The 16,234-nt window shown below is 49.5% G+C and overlaps 1 long non-coding RNA gene and 1 pseudogene across 5 annotated transcripts in view; one reads left to right on the top strand and one right to left on the bottom strand.

The window, feature by feature from the left end:
- Positions 1–16,234, bottom strand: part of LOC139229833 (zinc-binding protein A33-like) — a 46,775-nt pseudogene that overhangs the window by 5,291 nt on the left and 25,250 nt on the right.
- The window catches only part of LOC139229834 (uncharacterized), a 69,031-nt gene continuing 57,846 nt past the window's right edge, over positions 5,050–16,234 (top strand). For 3 of the 5 annotated variants that reach the window (XR_011587822.1, XR_011587824.1, XR_011587820.1), the window contains exons 1-4: positions 5,050–5,231; positions 9,943–9,973; positions 11,645–11,837; positions 15,587–15,739. This is a non-coding gene — a long non-coding RNA (uncharacterized lncRNA). Of the gene's footprint in view, positions 5,232–9,819; positions 9,887–9,942; positions 9,974–10,538; positions 10,600–11,644; positions 11,838–15,586; positions 15,740–16,234 lie in introns of those variants that run through there. The other 2 variants (XR_011587821.1, XR_011587823.1) reach the window with 2 other exon arrangements.

The following is a 16,234-nucleotide window of genomic DNA, read 5'->3' on the forward strand; positions in this document are numbered from 1 at the left end:
AGAAGGGGAAAGGGGGGAGGAGAAGGGGAAAGGGGGGAGGAGAAGGGGAAAGGGGGGAGGAGAAGGGGAAAGGGGGGAGGAGAAGGGGAAAGGGGGGAGGAGAAGGGGAAAGGGGGGAGGAGAAGGGGAAAGGGGGGAGGAGAAGGGGAAAGGGGGGGAGGGGGAGGAGAAGGGGAAAGGGGGGGAGGAGGAGGAGAAGGGGAAAGGGGGGGAGGAGGAGAAGGGGAAAGGGGGGAGGAGAAGGGGAAAGGGGGGGAGGAGAAGGTGGGAAAGGAGGAGAGGGATGGGGGGAAAGGAGAAGGGGGAAAGGAGAAGGGGGAAGGAGAAGGGGGGAAGGAGAACGGGGAAATGAGAACGGGGAGAAATGAGAAGGGGGAAATGAGAAGGGGAAATGAGAAGGGGGAAATGAGAAGGGGGAAATGAGAAGGGGAGAAATGAGAAGGGGAGAAATGAGAAGGGAGGAAAGGAGAAGGGGGGAGGAAAGGAGAAGGGGGAGGAAAGGAGAAGGGGGGGAAGAATGGAGAAGGGGGAAGGAGAAGGGGGGGAGGGAGGGAGGAAAGGAGAAGGGGGGAGGAAAGGAGAAGGGGGGAAGGAGAAGGGGGGGAGGAAAGGAGAAGGGGGGAGGAGAAGGAGCGGGGGGGAAGTAGAAGGGGGGAAATGAGAAGGGGGGAATGAGAAGGGGGGAATGAGAAGGGGGGGAAAGAGAAGGGGGGAAATGAGAAGGGGGGAAGGAGAGGAGAAGGGGGAAGGAGAGAAGGGGGGAAGGAGAGGAGAAGGGGGGGAGGAAAGGAAAGGAGAAGTGGGGGGGAAGAAGAAGAGGGGGGAAAGGAGAAGGGGGGGGAAAGGAGAAGAGGGGGGGAAAGGAGAAGAGGGGGGAAAGGAGAAGAGGAGGAAAGGAGAGAGGGGGGGAAAGGAGAAGAGGGGGGGAAAGGAGAAGAGGGGGGAAAGGAGAAGAGGGGGAAAGGGAAGGAAGAGGGGGGAAAGGAGAAGAGGGGGGGGAAGGAGAAGAGGGGGGGCGGGGGAGGCTGAATGGGCCGGGCCCAAGACTTCGGGCAGGGCCCGTCCCCAGCACCAGAATTACAGGTAGGTGGCGTTGGGTTGGGTCAGGTCCGGGAGGGGAGCGCGGGTCGGGTCGGGGGGGGCGGAGGGAGGTCGGTTCGGTTCGGTTCGGGGAGGAGGGAGGGAGGGAGAGGGAGGTCAGGTCAGGTCAGGTGGGGGGGGGGGGGGGGAGCGCGAGTCGGGTCGGGAGGGGGTGGGAGGGAGGTCGGTTCGGTTCGGGTCGGGGGGGAACGAGAGGGAGGTCAGGTCGGGTGGGGGGGAGCGCGGTTCAGGTCGGGTCCGGGGGGGGAAGCGGGAGTCGGGTCGGTGTCAGGCTCGGGTCCGGTCGCGGGGGGTGAAGCGGGAGGCGAGTCGGGTCGGGAGGAAGCAGGAGCTGGCCGTGGGAGGCAGCCTTATGCACGCAGCCCCAGTGAGGCCATTCGGCCAGGGCTAGAGGCTGCATGCTTCGGGCCCCAGTTTTGAGCACCTGGAGCTACTGCACATGCGCGCCCATTGTAGCGCGCATGTGCGGAGGTCCGGGCACTGTTTTCAGCGCAGGGACCTAGCTCCGCCCCCAACTGCTCGTGCTGCGCCGCGCCTGACTCAAGAGGACCAGCAGGGATAGGAGAATCTCTAAGTTTTTTTTAGGCGCACTTTGTGGCACGAAAAACGGGCGTCCAGGTCGGGCTGCGCGGTTCTAGGCGCGGTCCGAAACTTGGGCCCCTTGTGTGGCACATTATTAAACATTTTTTTGAAAATCCTAATAAACCACATCCATAAGAACATAATCGGAGCAGGAGTAGGCCATTTGGCCCCTCGAGCCTGCTCCGCCATTCAATAAGATCATGGCTGATCTGATTTTGGCCTCAACTCCACTTCACCGCCCGCTCTCCATAATCCTTGACTCACTTATCATTCAAAAATCTCTGCCTTAAATATATTCAATGACCCAGCCTCCACAGCTCTCTGGGACAGAGAATTCCAAAGATTTACGACCCTCAGAGAAGAAATTCCTCCTCATTTCCATTTTAAATGGACATCCGCTTATTCTGAAACTATGCCCCCTAGTTCTAGATTCCCATCCTCTCTGCATCTACCCTGTCAAGCCCCCTCATAATCTTATACGTTTCAATACGATCACCTCTCATTCTTCTAAACTCCAATGAGTATAGAACCAACCTGCTCAACCTTTCTTCATAAGACAACCCCTTCATCTCAGGAATCAACCTTGTGAACCTTCTCTGAAATGCCTCCAATCCAAGTATATCCTTCCTTAAATAAGGAGACCAAAACTGTACGCAGTACTCCAGGTGTGGTCTCATCAATACCCTGTACAGTTGTAGCAGGACTTCCCTACTTTTACCTCTATCCCCACCCTTGCAATAAATGACAACTTTCCATTTGCCTTCCTAATTACTTGCTGTACCTGCACGCTAATGTTGTGTGTTTCGTGTACAAGGACACCCAGATCCTTCTGTACCTCAGCATTTTGTAATCTCTCATTTAAATAATAATTTGCTACTTTATTTTTCCTACCAAAGTGGATAACCTCACATTCTCCCACATGATACTCCACCTGCCAAATTGTTGTCCACTCACTTTGCCTATCTATATCGTTTTGCAGATTCTTTGTGTCCTCCTCACAACTTACTTTCCCACCTATCTTTGTATCATCAGCAAATTTGGCTACATTACACTCGGTCCCTTAATCCAAGTCATTAATATAGATTGTAAATAGTTGAGGTCCCAGCACTGATCCCTGTGGCACCCCACTAGTTACAGTTTGTCAACCTGAAAATGACCCATTTATCCCAACTCTCTGTTTTCTGTTAGTTAGCCAATCCTCTATCCATGCCAATATATTACCCCCAACCCCGTGTGCCGTAACCTTTAATATGACACCTTATCAAATGCCAGCTGGAAATCCAAATACACATCCACTGGGTCCCCTTTATCCACTCTGCTCGTTACATCCTCAAAGAACTCCAGCAAATCTGTCAAACATGATTTCCCTTTCAGAAAACCATGCTGACTCTGCTTGACTGCATTATGATTTTCTAAATGTCCTGCTACTTCCTTAATAATGGACTCCGATTTGCCCAATGACAGACATTAGGCTAACTGGTCTATAGTTTCCTGCTTTCTGTCTCTCTCCTTTTTAAATAGGGGCGTTACATTTATGGTTTTCCAATCCACTGGGACCTCTCCAGAATCCAGGGAATTTTGGTCGATTACAACCAATACATCCACTTTCTGCAGCCACTTCTTTTAAGACCCTAGGATGCAGGCCATCAGTTCCAGGGGACTTGTCCACCTTTAGTCCTATTAGTTTGCCTAGTACTTTTTCTCTAGTGACAGTGATTATTTTAAGTTTGCCCCCTCTCAATAGCCCCTTGATTATCAATTATTGGGATACTTTTAGTGTCTTCTACCATGAAGACTGATACAAAATATTTGTTCAAACTCTCTGCCATTTCCCTGTTTCCCATTATTAATTCTTCAGTCTCATCCTCTAAGGGACCAACATTTACTTTAGCTACTCTCTTCCTTTTTATATACCTCTAGAAGCTCTTACTGTCTGTTTTTATATTTCTTGCTAGTTTACTCTCATAAATTATCTTTTAAAATTTTTTTATTCATCCTTTACTGGTTTCTAAAGATTTCCCAATCCTCTGGCCTACCACTAATCATCACAACATTGTATGTCTTTGTTTTCTATTTGATACCATCCTTTACTTCCTTTGTTAGCCACGGATGGTTCATCCTTCTTTTAGAGTCTTTGGCTCGCCCTTATCTACCCTGCTTGTTACAACCTCAAAAAACTCAAACACATTTATCAAACATGATGATCTATATTCAGTGGTTTCAGTTAAATGTGAAGGGATTGGGGGGAGTTTTCACTGACAGGCTCCAGTGATGTGATACCACATCAGTTACCCCCAGAATACATTCAACAGGGTTTCCTCTGCTGCTGAAGACTTTGAAGGTTCACGGGCCAGTTCCTTTTATTTCTGCTCTATATATTCCCAGTAACTCAGAGCTTGTCTCTGGTCTATGCGGCCCTGAGCTACGGGCAGTGGTATTACACCTAACCTCAGCATCCCCTCGATAGGGAGACAACAGCCTACGTACCTGCTCCTGGACACTTCCAGGCAGCTCTGGGTCAACGTACACCTGTGTGTCCACATCAGATAGAACAGAATTACGCTCATTATGATGCCCACACAGTCAAATAGCCTCCTATTGCTCATTATTCGGGCAAAGAATGGGTAGCATCCATGGAACTGAACCCCAACATGTCACTGCTCTCAGGGAGAGCACCCATGGGAATGTACCCCAGCCTGTCACTCATTTAAAGACAGGAGAGAAGGGGAGAAATCTGAGAGGAGACAACCTTTAACCTGAACAAAGAAACTTCTATAACCTAGAGGGGATATTCGGGCGGTGAGTCAATTAATGGTAAATTGCTAGATGCTGGTAGGCACTGCTTGGCCTGTAATAACAGTGTAAGGGTTAGAGTGACGGGACAAGGACAAGATCAATATCTCTCCCTCACTCAGGCTCTCAGAACCAGGTCCCAGGAAACACAGAGGGATTTCCGGCAGTGATGGTCTGTAACCCTGGTAACATCAGTAAACACAGCTCTGAGTTACACTGCCAACTGCACACCACAGTCAAACTCGGCGAAGCCTTTATTCTGGTTCCAGTTATACTGCAGCCAGTGTGAGGTCCTGACTGTGTGGGACAGTCTCTTCGACACTCAGAGCACAATCCTGACTGATACCTGTTGGTCCTCATTTATACTGCACATAGTGCATTGTTGTGGTGGGTTTGAGCCCTATTATAAAGTGCTGTTTACACTCACACCAACAGCTTGGGGATTGGGTTATAAAGGGTCACCTTGAGAAAAGAGATACTGTCTTGCTGCTCGATGTCTGCACAAAGGTTCAGTATGTTCTCATCGAGTGACGTCAGTTCCTCTTCAATTCTTTCTAAGTTCGTCTCCATTGGTCGCAGATCTTCCTCCTTGTCTCTCCTCAGCTTTTCGATCAAATGTTTCTCTTTGTCTTTAAGATATCGATGAATTTTGGCAAATTGTGCGGAGATGTCTTGTTCCAGGGATCCTGCGAGTTCCTAAGATGGCGAGAGAGATCATTTAATCAACGGGTTGTTAAACGGTGGCAGTTTTAAAGGTAACAGCAGTAATACTCACATCCAGCTCTGAAATCTTCCCCTCCTGCTGTCGTTTTAATTCACTTTTACTTTTCTTTTCATCCTCCATAGAATCCAAGGCCGATTTCAGCTGGTCCTAAAAATGGAATCAGATCTCAACATAACCCATTGCAATGTCTGCTGTTTATTCCCAAACTGTGGGGAGAGGTGTTCAGGCTTTTAAACAGACACTAGTTTTTATATTTTGTATTAAAATACTTATGTGGGTCATCCTAGAGAAAGTTCCTTTGGAAATACCAATGCTTAAAATGTCCAAACTTACTGCCAGGACTCTGAACCTGCCACTTAATGGCACTTTAGATTAACATTGGAAGTCCTACTAAACAGTGGCCTGGCATAGCTTCATGTTAAAGCACCACATGGTGCCAGTTATCTTGGGCCCAAGTTTCGACAAGAAACGAAACGGGCGCCCCTCCGAGCTGGGCGCCCGTTTTTCGCGCCTAAAACAGCGCCGAAAAAAGTCCTCGGTATTCTCCAACTACTTACAGGTCCTCTGGCCCTCGGCGCAGCCAGCATGAGCTGTGGGGGGGCAGAGCCAGGTCCCGGCGCTGAAAACAGTGCCGGGACCTCTGCACATGCGCGCTACAGTCGGCACGCAAGTGCAGTATCTCCAGGCGCCGAACTGTGTGGGAGAGGCCGGAAGCACGCAGCCCCTAGCCCTGGCTGAATGGCCTCACTGGGGCTGCGTGAATAAGGCTCCTCCCACGGCCAGCTCCTGCTCCCCGCCCCCGACACCCGCTCCCCCCCCCCCCGCCGACCAGACCCGACCCGACACCCGCTCCCCCCCCGCCGACCAGACCCGACACCCGCTCCCCCCACCCGCTCTCTCTCTCCCCCTCCCCTCTCTCTCCCCCTCCCCTCTCTCTCTCTCCCCCTCTCTCTCGCTCCCTCCCCCCCCTCCCTCTCTCTCTCTCACTCCCTTTCTCTCCCCCCCTCTCTCTCCCTCCCCCCCTCTCTCTCTCCCTCCCTCCCCTCTCTCTCTCTCCCCCTCTCTCTCGCTCCCTCCCCCCCCTCCCTCTCTCTCTCTCACTCCCTTTCTCTCCCCCCCTCTCTCTCCCTCCCCCCCTCTCTCTCTCCCTCCCTCCCCTCTCTCTCTCCCCCTCCCCCTCTCTTTCTCTCTCTCTCCCCCCCTCCCCCTCCCTCTCCCTCTCCCTCCCCTCCCCTCTCTCCCCCTCCCTCTCTCTCTCCCCTCCCTCTCTCTCTCTCTCTCCCCCTCCCCCTCTCTCTCTCTCTCTCTCTCTCTCTCTCTCCCCCCCCCCCCTCCCCCTCCCTCTCTCTCTCTCTCTCTCTCTCTCTCTCCCCCCCCCCCCTCCCCCTCCCTCTCCCTCTCCCTCTCTCCCTCCCCTCCCTCTCTCTCTCCCCCTCCCGCTCAGCGACACGAACGGCTGCAGAATTCTCCCTGGCTGAAGCACTTTCACACAGGTAGGAAGATGGTTTATTTAATCTTTTCTTGGCTTATAAATGTTTATTCAGGTTGGATTGATTTGTATAATATTTGTAGAAGTATAAATAAGGATTTATTGTCGAATTTAATGAGTTCCCTCCCCCCCCCCCACCACCTTGTTCTGGACGCCTAATTTGTAACCTGCGCCTGATTTTTTAATGTGTAGAACAGGTTTTTTCAGTTCTACAAAAATCTTCACTGGCTCCATTCTACTTTAGTTTGCAGTACATTTTCACTGTGGAAACTTTCAAATCAGGCGTCAGTGGCCGGACACGCCCCCTTTTGAAGAAAAAATTCTGTTCTAAACTAGAACTGTTCTACCTGACTAAAACTGCAGAAAAAAAAAATGTGGAGAATTGCGATTTCTAAAATAGTCCGTTCTCCACCAGTTGCTCCTAAAAATCAGGCGCGAATCATGTGGAAACTTGGGCCCCTTATTCCTGCAAATCACTCAAAATACTTTCTGAAAAAGTGTTCAGCTGCAAATTTCCCTTCAGTAACTGAAATTTCCAAAATAACATTTAAAACAAATTGGAAAAAAAACATAGTTCACAAGAACATAAATAGATATGTTCTTGTATCTTTAAATGCCTTCATTAAAGTTTATATTTGAAGGCCTCAGCCACTCTCTGAAGCCTGGGTTTGGAGTTGATATTCTTGCCCGGAGCTTTGATTCTGTTTGCTGAACGCAGATTGTGCAGTCTGAACAAGTGCAGGGAATCCAATTTCACAGCGAGCATCAATACAGCTCAGCCAGGTAAATGGATAGAATATTTTCTGCAGCTTCCAGCAGTTTCTGCTCAGCTGTTTGACAAATTAATTGAATAATAGTGAGTGAACACATTTCAAAAGCTTTAAGGTAAAGTTTATATTGAGTAATTGTTTAAACAGCAAGGGTGTTTATATAAAAAAAAGAGTGAGCTACAGAAGGTATCCCTGAGATTCCTGAGGCTGGGAGGGAAATGTCTCCCAGAGGATGAGGGGACCCTGGGAATAGTGAGAGTACCTACCCAGGAATATGATTCACATATAGTTATATATGAGTTAAATATTGCAATAAAACTGATTCCATAGTTATTTAATGTAAATATTGTAATGAATCTTTTTCCCTATAATTATTTAATATAAATATTGTGTGGTCAGTGCCTCGATGCTGGCCTGATCGAGAACATTGATGTTGGTGCATCTATCCTCCCCAGGAATTTGCAGGATCTTGCGGAGACACCGTTGGTGGTATTTCTCCAGCGATTTGAGGTGTTTGCTGTATATGGTCCACGTCTCTGAGCCATACAGGAGGGCCATATTGTTCGCATGTCCGTCACGAGATTCCCAAAGGTGGGCAGAGGAAACATTTCAAGAACATTCTCAAAGCCTCCTTGATTAAGTGTGGCATCCCCACGGACACCTGGGAATCCCTGGCCAAAGACCGCCCTAAGTGGAGGAAGAGCATCCAGGAGGGTGCTGAGCACCTCGCGTCTCATCGCCAAGAGCATGCAGAAAACAAGCGCAGGCAGCAGAAGGCACGTGCGGCAAACCAGACTCCCCACCCACCCTTTCCTTCAACCACTGTCCCACCGGTGATAGACTGTAATTCCCGTATTGGACTGTTCAGTAACCTGAGAACTCACTTTTAGAGTGGAAGCAAGTCTTCCTCGATTTTGAGGGACTGCCTATGATGATGATAAATATTGCAATGAATCTCTTTCCTTGTGATTATTTAATGTAAATATTGCAATGAATCTCTTTCCCTATAGTTATTTAATGTAAATATTGTAATGAATCTCTTTCCTTGTGGTTATTTAATGTAAATATTGTAATGAATCTCTTTCTCTAGTTATTTTATTTAAACATTGTAATGAACATTCCTAGTTCCCCACTCCCTCTAACCCACGCTCCAGATCACATCATCATCATCATCATAGGCAGTCCCTCAGAGTCTAGGAAGACTTGCTTCCATTCTTAAAAGAGTTCTTAGGTGGCTGAACAGTCCAATACGAGAGCCACAGACTCTGTCACATGTGGACAGATAGTTGTTCAGGGAAAGGGAGGGTGGGACAGATTTGCCGCATGCTCTTTCCGCTGCCTGCGCTTGATTTCCGCATGCTCTCGGCGATGAGACTCGAATGCTCAGTGCCCTCCCAGATGCACTTCCTCTACTTAGGGCGGTCTTTGGCCAGGGACTCCCAGGTGTCGGTGGGGATGTTGCATTTTATCAGGGAGGCTTTGAGGGTGTCCTTGTAACGTTTCCTCTGCCCATCTTTGGCTCGTTTGCCTGACAAGAGTTCTGAGTCGAGCACTTACTTTGGGAGTCTCGTGTCTGGCATGCAAACTATGTTGGAGAGCATGCCCACCCGTGTCCCCGCACCTTGTACCGTCTCACTACATCCCGGAGCGGCAGGAACCTGTGATCTGAATGTGCGGGAGAATCTATACAACCGGCACACATCAGACTCTCATCCTCCTCACAGAACAGCACCAGCTTCTCCCCGTGTTCCTCGCAGTCAGACCGCTCCTTCGCCGTGCCGAGGGTCAGCTTCTCCTTCGCCGTGCCGAGGGTCAGCTTCTCCTTCGCCGTGCCGAGGGTCAGCTTCTCCTTCGCCGTGCCGAGGGTCAGCTTCTCCCAGTGTCCCTCACACTCAGACCGCTCCTTCTCCAGCTTCAGGTCCAGCTCCAGCTGCCGCGCTTTCTCGGAGAGATTGGCCAACACCCTGTTACTGGTGTAACTCCTCCGGGGGAGAACCAGCCGACATTCCGGACAGGACACGGCCTGATCCCGCTGTTGCCAACACTGCTGGATACAGGATTTACAGAAGTTGTGATCACAGTCCAGGCGCACCGGCTCCACAAACAGAGACAGGCAGATGGAGCAGGTTAAATCCCCGGTCAGGGTGAAGACTTGTTTACTGACGGCCATCTCAGTTGCTGCTGCTGATGATGATTCTTTACTTTCAGTTTCATGTCCCTCAGTTTATTTTGAACTCATTTCAACAATCTGTCATTTTAAATGGCCAATCAACTGCTACCGAGTGCCCCGCCACCATCTCTTGGTGAATCAGCCGAGAGAAGATGGCGGCTCCGGGGCGGGGTGTCGCCTCCCTGAACAGGGCGGGGCGGGAGCGGAGGGCGCAGGCTGAGGAAGGGGCGACGATTCGCCTGAAAGATCCAAAAAAGGTTAAATCTTTTTGAAATTGAAATTGCTAATGACACAATACTTTTTTTTTAAACAGATCTGGAGGCGATTCATCGCAAACAATGCAGGTAAACTGTTTTGGAAAATATGCCTGAAGCCCTGCGTCTGATTTCGACCCCTGGGACGTTTCATTTCGGTAAAGGCGCTTCATCAATACAAGTTGTTGTTGTTGGTGCTCTCAGCGGCTCCCGGCAGTTGATTGGCCGCCTTGCTGAGGTGGGAGGTCAGCAGGCGGTGAGCGCGGGCCGGCGGTTGGCGCTTCGCGCCTCTACCTCTGTCCTCGCGGACCTGCCGGTGGCGCTGCACGTACAGCGGCGCGTGCTGGAAACACCCGTGTTGCTTGATTGGGTCCTGGCCCGCGTACTGCTCCTGCTCCTCCGTTTCCAGGCTCCCCCCTCGGCTGCGTGCTGCTCCTGCTCTGTTTCCAGGCTCCCCCCCCCCCAGCCGCTGGCTGCTTCTGCTCTGTTTCCAGCCTAACCCTAACCCCCCCACACCCGCCGCGTGCTGCTCCTGCTCTGTTCCCAGGCTTTCCCCCCCCGGGCCGCGTGCAGCTCCTGCTCTATTTCCAGGCTCCCCTCCCCGTGCTGCTCCCGTTCTGTTTCCAGGCTCCGCCCCCCCCCCCCCCCCCCCGGTTTGTCGCGATGACGATGGGACGAGGGCCGGCGATGATGGGTCGAGGGCCAGGACAGGTTAGGTGAGTGGGCAAATGCATGGCAGATGCAGTATAATGTAGATAAATGTGAGATTATCCACTTTGGTGGTGAAACCACGAAGGCCATTATCTGAATGGCAGCAGATTAGGAAAAGGGGAGGTGCAACGAGACCTGGGTGTCCTGGTACATCAGTCATTGAAAGTTGGCATGCAGGTACAACAGGCGGTGAGGAAAGCAAATGGTATGTTGGCCTTCATAGCTAGGGGATTTGAGTATAGGAGCAGGGAGGTCTTACTGCTGTTGTACAGGGCCTTGGTGAGGCCTCACCTGGAATATTGTGTTCAATTTTGGTCTCCTAATCTGAGGAAGGACGTTCTTGCTATTGAGGGAGTGCAGCGAAGATTCTCCAGACTGATTCCCGGGATGGCAGAACTGACATATGAGGAGAGACTGGATCGACTGGGCCTTTATACACTGTTTAGAAGGATGAGAGGGGATCTCATAGAAACATATAAAATTCTGACGGGACTGGACAGGTTAGATGCGGGAAGAATGGTCCCGATGTTGGGGAAGTCCAGAACCAGGGGACGTAGTCTTAGGATAAGAGGTAGGCCATTTAGGACTGAGATGGGGAGAAACTTCTTCACTGAGAGAGTTGTTAACCTGTGGAATTCCCTGCCACAGCGAGTTGTTGATGCCAGTTCATTGGATATATTCAAGAGGGAGTTAGATATGGCCCTTATGGCTAAAGGGATTGAGGGGTATGGAGAGAAAGCAGGAAAGGGGTACTGAGGTGAATGATCAGCCATGATCTTATTGAATGGTGGTGCAGGCTCGAAGGGCCGAATGGCCTACTCCTGCACCTATTTTCTATGTTTCTATGATGATGATGGGCCGGGTGATGAAGGGCTGGCTTCTGGTGCACCCGAACCGCCGGCATTTCCCGAGCTGCTGATTCGAGGCGCATCCCCGTGAGGAGTCCCTCGGCTCTGAGCAACCACACCCTCGGCCCTTGGCAACCGCTCCCTCAGCGCTTGGCAACCTGTATCCAGGCACATAATTAATTTTGTTATTTCTCTTTCCCAGGCTAGATGTGAAGTGGGACACTGTTGAGTGAATTGTTGGTCACTTTGGAGCTGAATCAAAAACCGTTGGAGATCCAGGAAGCAGGCACCGCCCTCCTCCCCTTCACCGCCTACAACACTGACAGACAGCGGGCTGTCCTTCTCCAGACTTGTTGATCTTTGAGAAATCCCATCACAAACAGCAGCCAGACCAGGTCGGGATGGCAGGTTCCCTTCCTTGAAGTACCTCAGTTAGATTTTACGATAAAGTTTCACAAGGATGTCCCCAGAACTGTGAGGTTTTATCCAGCAGGAAAGATTGAACAGTCTGTGTGTATTTTTCTCTAGAAAGGAGAAGTTTGATGGGCGACCTGATAGTGGCCTTTAAAATTATGTTGTGGTTCAATCGGGTAGACATAGAGAAGATATTTCCACGAGTGGGGAGAGTCCAAAACTAGAGACCATAAATATAAAGAAAGGACTTGTATTTATGTTCCACCTTTCACAACCTCGCAACATCCCGAAGCTCTTTACAGCCAATGAAATACTTGCTTATTGAAGTATAGACACTGTTGTAATATAGGAACTATTAATTTAAGAAAGTCACAATAAATCCAGTTGGGAATATAGAAGAATGTTATTCACCAAGAGAGTGGTGAGAATATGGAACTCACTACCACAAGGTGTTGCTGAGACAAATAGCTTAGATGGATTTTAGTGGAAACGAGATAAACACATGAGGGCGAAAGCAGTAGAGGGATATGTTGATGGTTTTAGATGAAGAGGGCTGGAAGGAGGCTTGTGAGGAGCATAAACATCAACACGGACCAGTTGGGCCGAATGGCCTGTTTCTGTGCCGTATATTATATGTGAGCCGGCAGATATCATGAGCAATGTTGCTTGTGCAGCCCACCAGATTTATTCAGTTCAATTACACAACTTGTTATCGTGGGATTTGAGCTCGCAAACTCAGGGTTACTAGTTCTGGACCAGAACCAGTTACTTCTTGTCCCCGGGGGGCCATTGGAGAGGCCTCTACTATAACGACACTGCAAATCCTTTCTGACAGGGGTGGAGTGCCTTCAAATCCAGCCCAGATCCTCGGTTGAGGAAAAGGGAAGACATATCGTAAGCACTAGTATGGAAGGTGGCATCGTCAGAAAAGATGTGATGGTGACGGAGAAACTAGAAGAATGGAATGGAGTCCTTACAGGAAGCGGGATGGGAAGAAGTGTCGTCCAAGTAGCTGTGGGAGCCAGTGGGCTTTTCGTGAATCTTTGTCAATAGCCTATCCCCAGAAATAGAGACAGAGAAGTTGAGGATGGGAAGGGAAGAGTCGGAAGATTGACCATGTGAAGGTGAGGCAAGGGTTGAAATTGGAAGTAAAGTGAATGACATTTTCTAGTTCAGGGCGAGAGCAGGAAACAGCACCGATAGTCATCAATGTACCAGAAAAAGAGGTGAGGGAGGGGACTTGTGTAGGACTGGAACATATCCCACAAAAAGACAGGCATAGCTAGGAACCATGCACATTCCTACAGCAACACCTTTAATTTAGAGGAAGTGAGTGGAATCAAAGGAGAAGTTGTTCAATGCGAGAATAAGTTCAGGTAGGCGGAGGAGGCTGATGGCAGATGGGGACATGTTGGGCATCTGTTCAAAGAAGAAGCGGAGCGCTCTCAGGCCATCCTGGTGGGGGATGGAAGTGTAGAGGGATTGACGTACATGTTGAAAAGGAGACGGTTAGGGCCAGGAAACTGGAAACTGTTAAAGTGACGGAGGGCATCGGAAGAGTCACGGATGTGCATGGGAAGAGAGTGGACAACGGGAGAAAAAATAGAGTCGAGATAGGAAGAAATCAGTTCCGTGGGGCAAGAACAGGATAAAACAATGGGTCTACCAGGGCAGTCCTGTTTGTGGATCTTGGGAAGGAGGTAGAAGCGGGTTGTTGCGGGGTTGGGGAACCATAAGGTTGGTGGCCATGGAGGGAATATCTCCAGAGGAGATGAGGTCAGTGACGGTCTGGGGAATTATGGCTTGATGTTCGGTAGTGGGATCATGGTCCAGGGGGAGGTAGGAGAAGGTGTCAGAGAGTTGGCGTTCAGCCTCCGAAAGGTAGAGGTTGGTTCGCCAAACAACAACAGCACCACCCTTGTTAACAGGTTTAATGACAGTTGGATCTGAGAGAGTGGAATGCTGCAAGTTCAGAGTGAGGAAGGTTGGAGTGAGTGAGGGGAGCAGAGAAATAGAGTCGGCCAATGTCATGCCAGCAGTTGCCAATGAAAAGATCTAGAGGGGAAAAGGTCAGAGGGAGGGGTCCAGGTAGAGCGAGAATTCTGTAAACGGGAGGAAGGTTCAGCTGTGTGGGGGTAAGACTCCTGGCCAAAGAAGTGGACACAGAGGAAAAGGACAGTAGTGGATAGTGAAAACATGGCAGGAGTGAGATTGGAAGGAGGGATGGAATCACAGGAAAATGAAGGGGAAGAAGGTTCCAGAGGGTAGAATATGTGACGCCAGCCAGGAGTGCGTTAGAATAGTCAAGTCTTGAGGTAACAAAGGCATGAGGGTTTCAGCAGCAGATGAGCTAAGGCAAGGGCAGAGACGGGCGATGTTACGGAGGTGAAAATAGGCGGTCTTAGTTATGCTGCGGACATGTGGTTGAAAGCTCATTTCAGGGTCAAATATGACACCAAGATTGCGAACAGCCGAGTTCAGCCTCAGACAGGAGTTGGAGAGAGTGATGGTGTAAGTGGCTAGGGAACGGAGTTTGTGGCGGTGACCGAAAACAATGGCTTCGGTCTTTGCAATATTCAATTGGAGAACATGTCTGCTCATCCTATGTTAAAGGCGCTATATTAATATAAGTTGTTGACTATCTTATAAATTTGTTTAAATTGCTCCTTAAAGGCTAAGACAAAAATTGATAGTGCAGCTTAATTAAAATGCAGCTTTATATGTAGCGCCACCTAGCGGTGGGAGGAGTGAGGTTGCAATCAGCGCAATCGAGTGAAAACTCCAGACTTTCATATAAGTGGCTATTTTCGCTAATAAGAATGTCCAGGCATAAACCATGTCTTTATAAGGAAAATAGTAATTTATAATATAGCAGAAAAATACCACATTAGAATTAAACAATATCTACAATTGCTGCACGACTTAGAATTGATTCAACGACACGAAGAAAACCTTCAAACTCCCAAAATGTATTTGCCGATCTGAAAACAAAGGCTGAGCACAGACTAATCCCTTAACGGAAGTTTTACTTATACTCCTGATTGGCTCAGACTTGCTGAGACCCTCTAAATATCTCGGTGTCCCCGGTTTGTGGCATAGCACCTAGTCTGGGGCCAGGTTATGGAGATCTTCAGCTGGTCTGGGGCCATGTTATGGCAATCTTCAGCTGGTCTGGGGCCAGGTTGTGCAAGTTTCTGTGGTGATCTGTTCTTGTTACAACCATGGGATCCCGTTACTCCGGTTTGCTGACAGTAAACGGCACTGCTGGAATGTGTAACATGGACCCCGGATTCACAAAGAGCAGCAGGGCCTCTCCCGGGGGAATGACCAGGAGTGAAGGGTTCCAGATTGGAGAGCTGGTGCGAGCGGCCAGGAGCTCACGTTGGGACCTCTTCACCCTGCACAGTAACACACGTCCCAGTCCCTGATCACAGCCCAAGGGCTCAGCACAAAGAACACTTACAATTCACCAGCCCAACACTCTTGAACCCCATCATTTATTGCCAAGCTCCTTTCCCAGTGCTGCTTTCTGGCGTGTCTCGAAGTTACTGTGTGAGATGGACAATATTCACCCAGCAGGGGACTCATTGGCCCTAATAGTTACGGGGAGATGTGGAGGGAGTAGGGACGGTGTGTTTATGTTGGGGGGTGCGGGGTCGGGGGGGGGGTTCGAAACCCAGGAACACGGAGGCACAACCTCATTATTATTTTGTATTGCATTTCCTGACAGGCTGCGGGAAAGGCTGCAGTAGAAGGAAAATATCGCCGGGGGAGGGGAGGAAAGATCGGCGTGGAGGTTCGGCGATCGCGACTGCGATTGGAGCAGGTTTGCTTATCCCGTTCCTCTGGCTCACCAACCATGCTGGAAAAACAGTAATTGGAGGTAGGTTTAGAGGAGGCTTGAGAAAGAAAGAAAGAATTGGATTTATATAGCACCTTTAACAACGACCCGGCATCTCAAAGCGCTTTACAGCCAATGAAGTATTTTTGGAGTGTAATTACTGTTGTAATGTGGGAAACGCAGCAGCCAATTTACGCACAGCAAGCTCCCACAAACAGCAGTGTGACAATGACAAGATAATCTGTTTTGTTTTAATGTTTATTGAGGGATAAATATTGACCAGGACACAGGGATAACGCCCCTGCTCTTCTTTGAAATAGGATCTTTTACGTCGACTTGAAAGAGCAGATGGGGCCTCGGTTTAACATCCGAATAATTACAATTATTAATTAATTAACCGCTCATTGATTAATAACAATTCTCACCACTGGGGAAAAATAATGAACTGGTGAATTTCTTCACAGAGAAGATTTGTGGAAGTAATCCATTATTAGAAGAATGTATACCCAGAGATGCAAAAGTCACTGTAAACTGGAA

This window comes from Pristiophorus japonicus, chromosome 19 (assembly GCF_044704955.1).
Source record: "Pristiophorus japonicus isolate sPriJap1 chromosome 19, sPriJap1.hap1, whole genome shotgun sequence".
In the NCBI taxonomy this organism is placed as follows: domain Eukaryota; kingdom Metazoa; phylum Chordata; class Chondrichthyes; family Pristiophoridae; genus Pristiophorus; species Pristiophorus japonicus.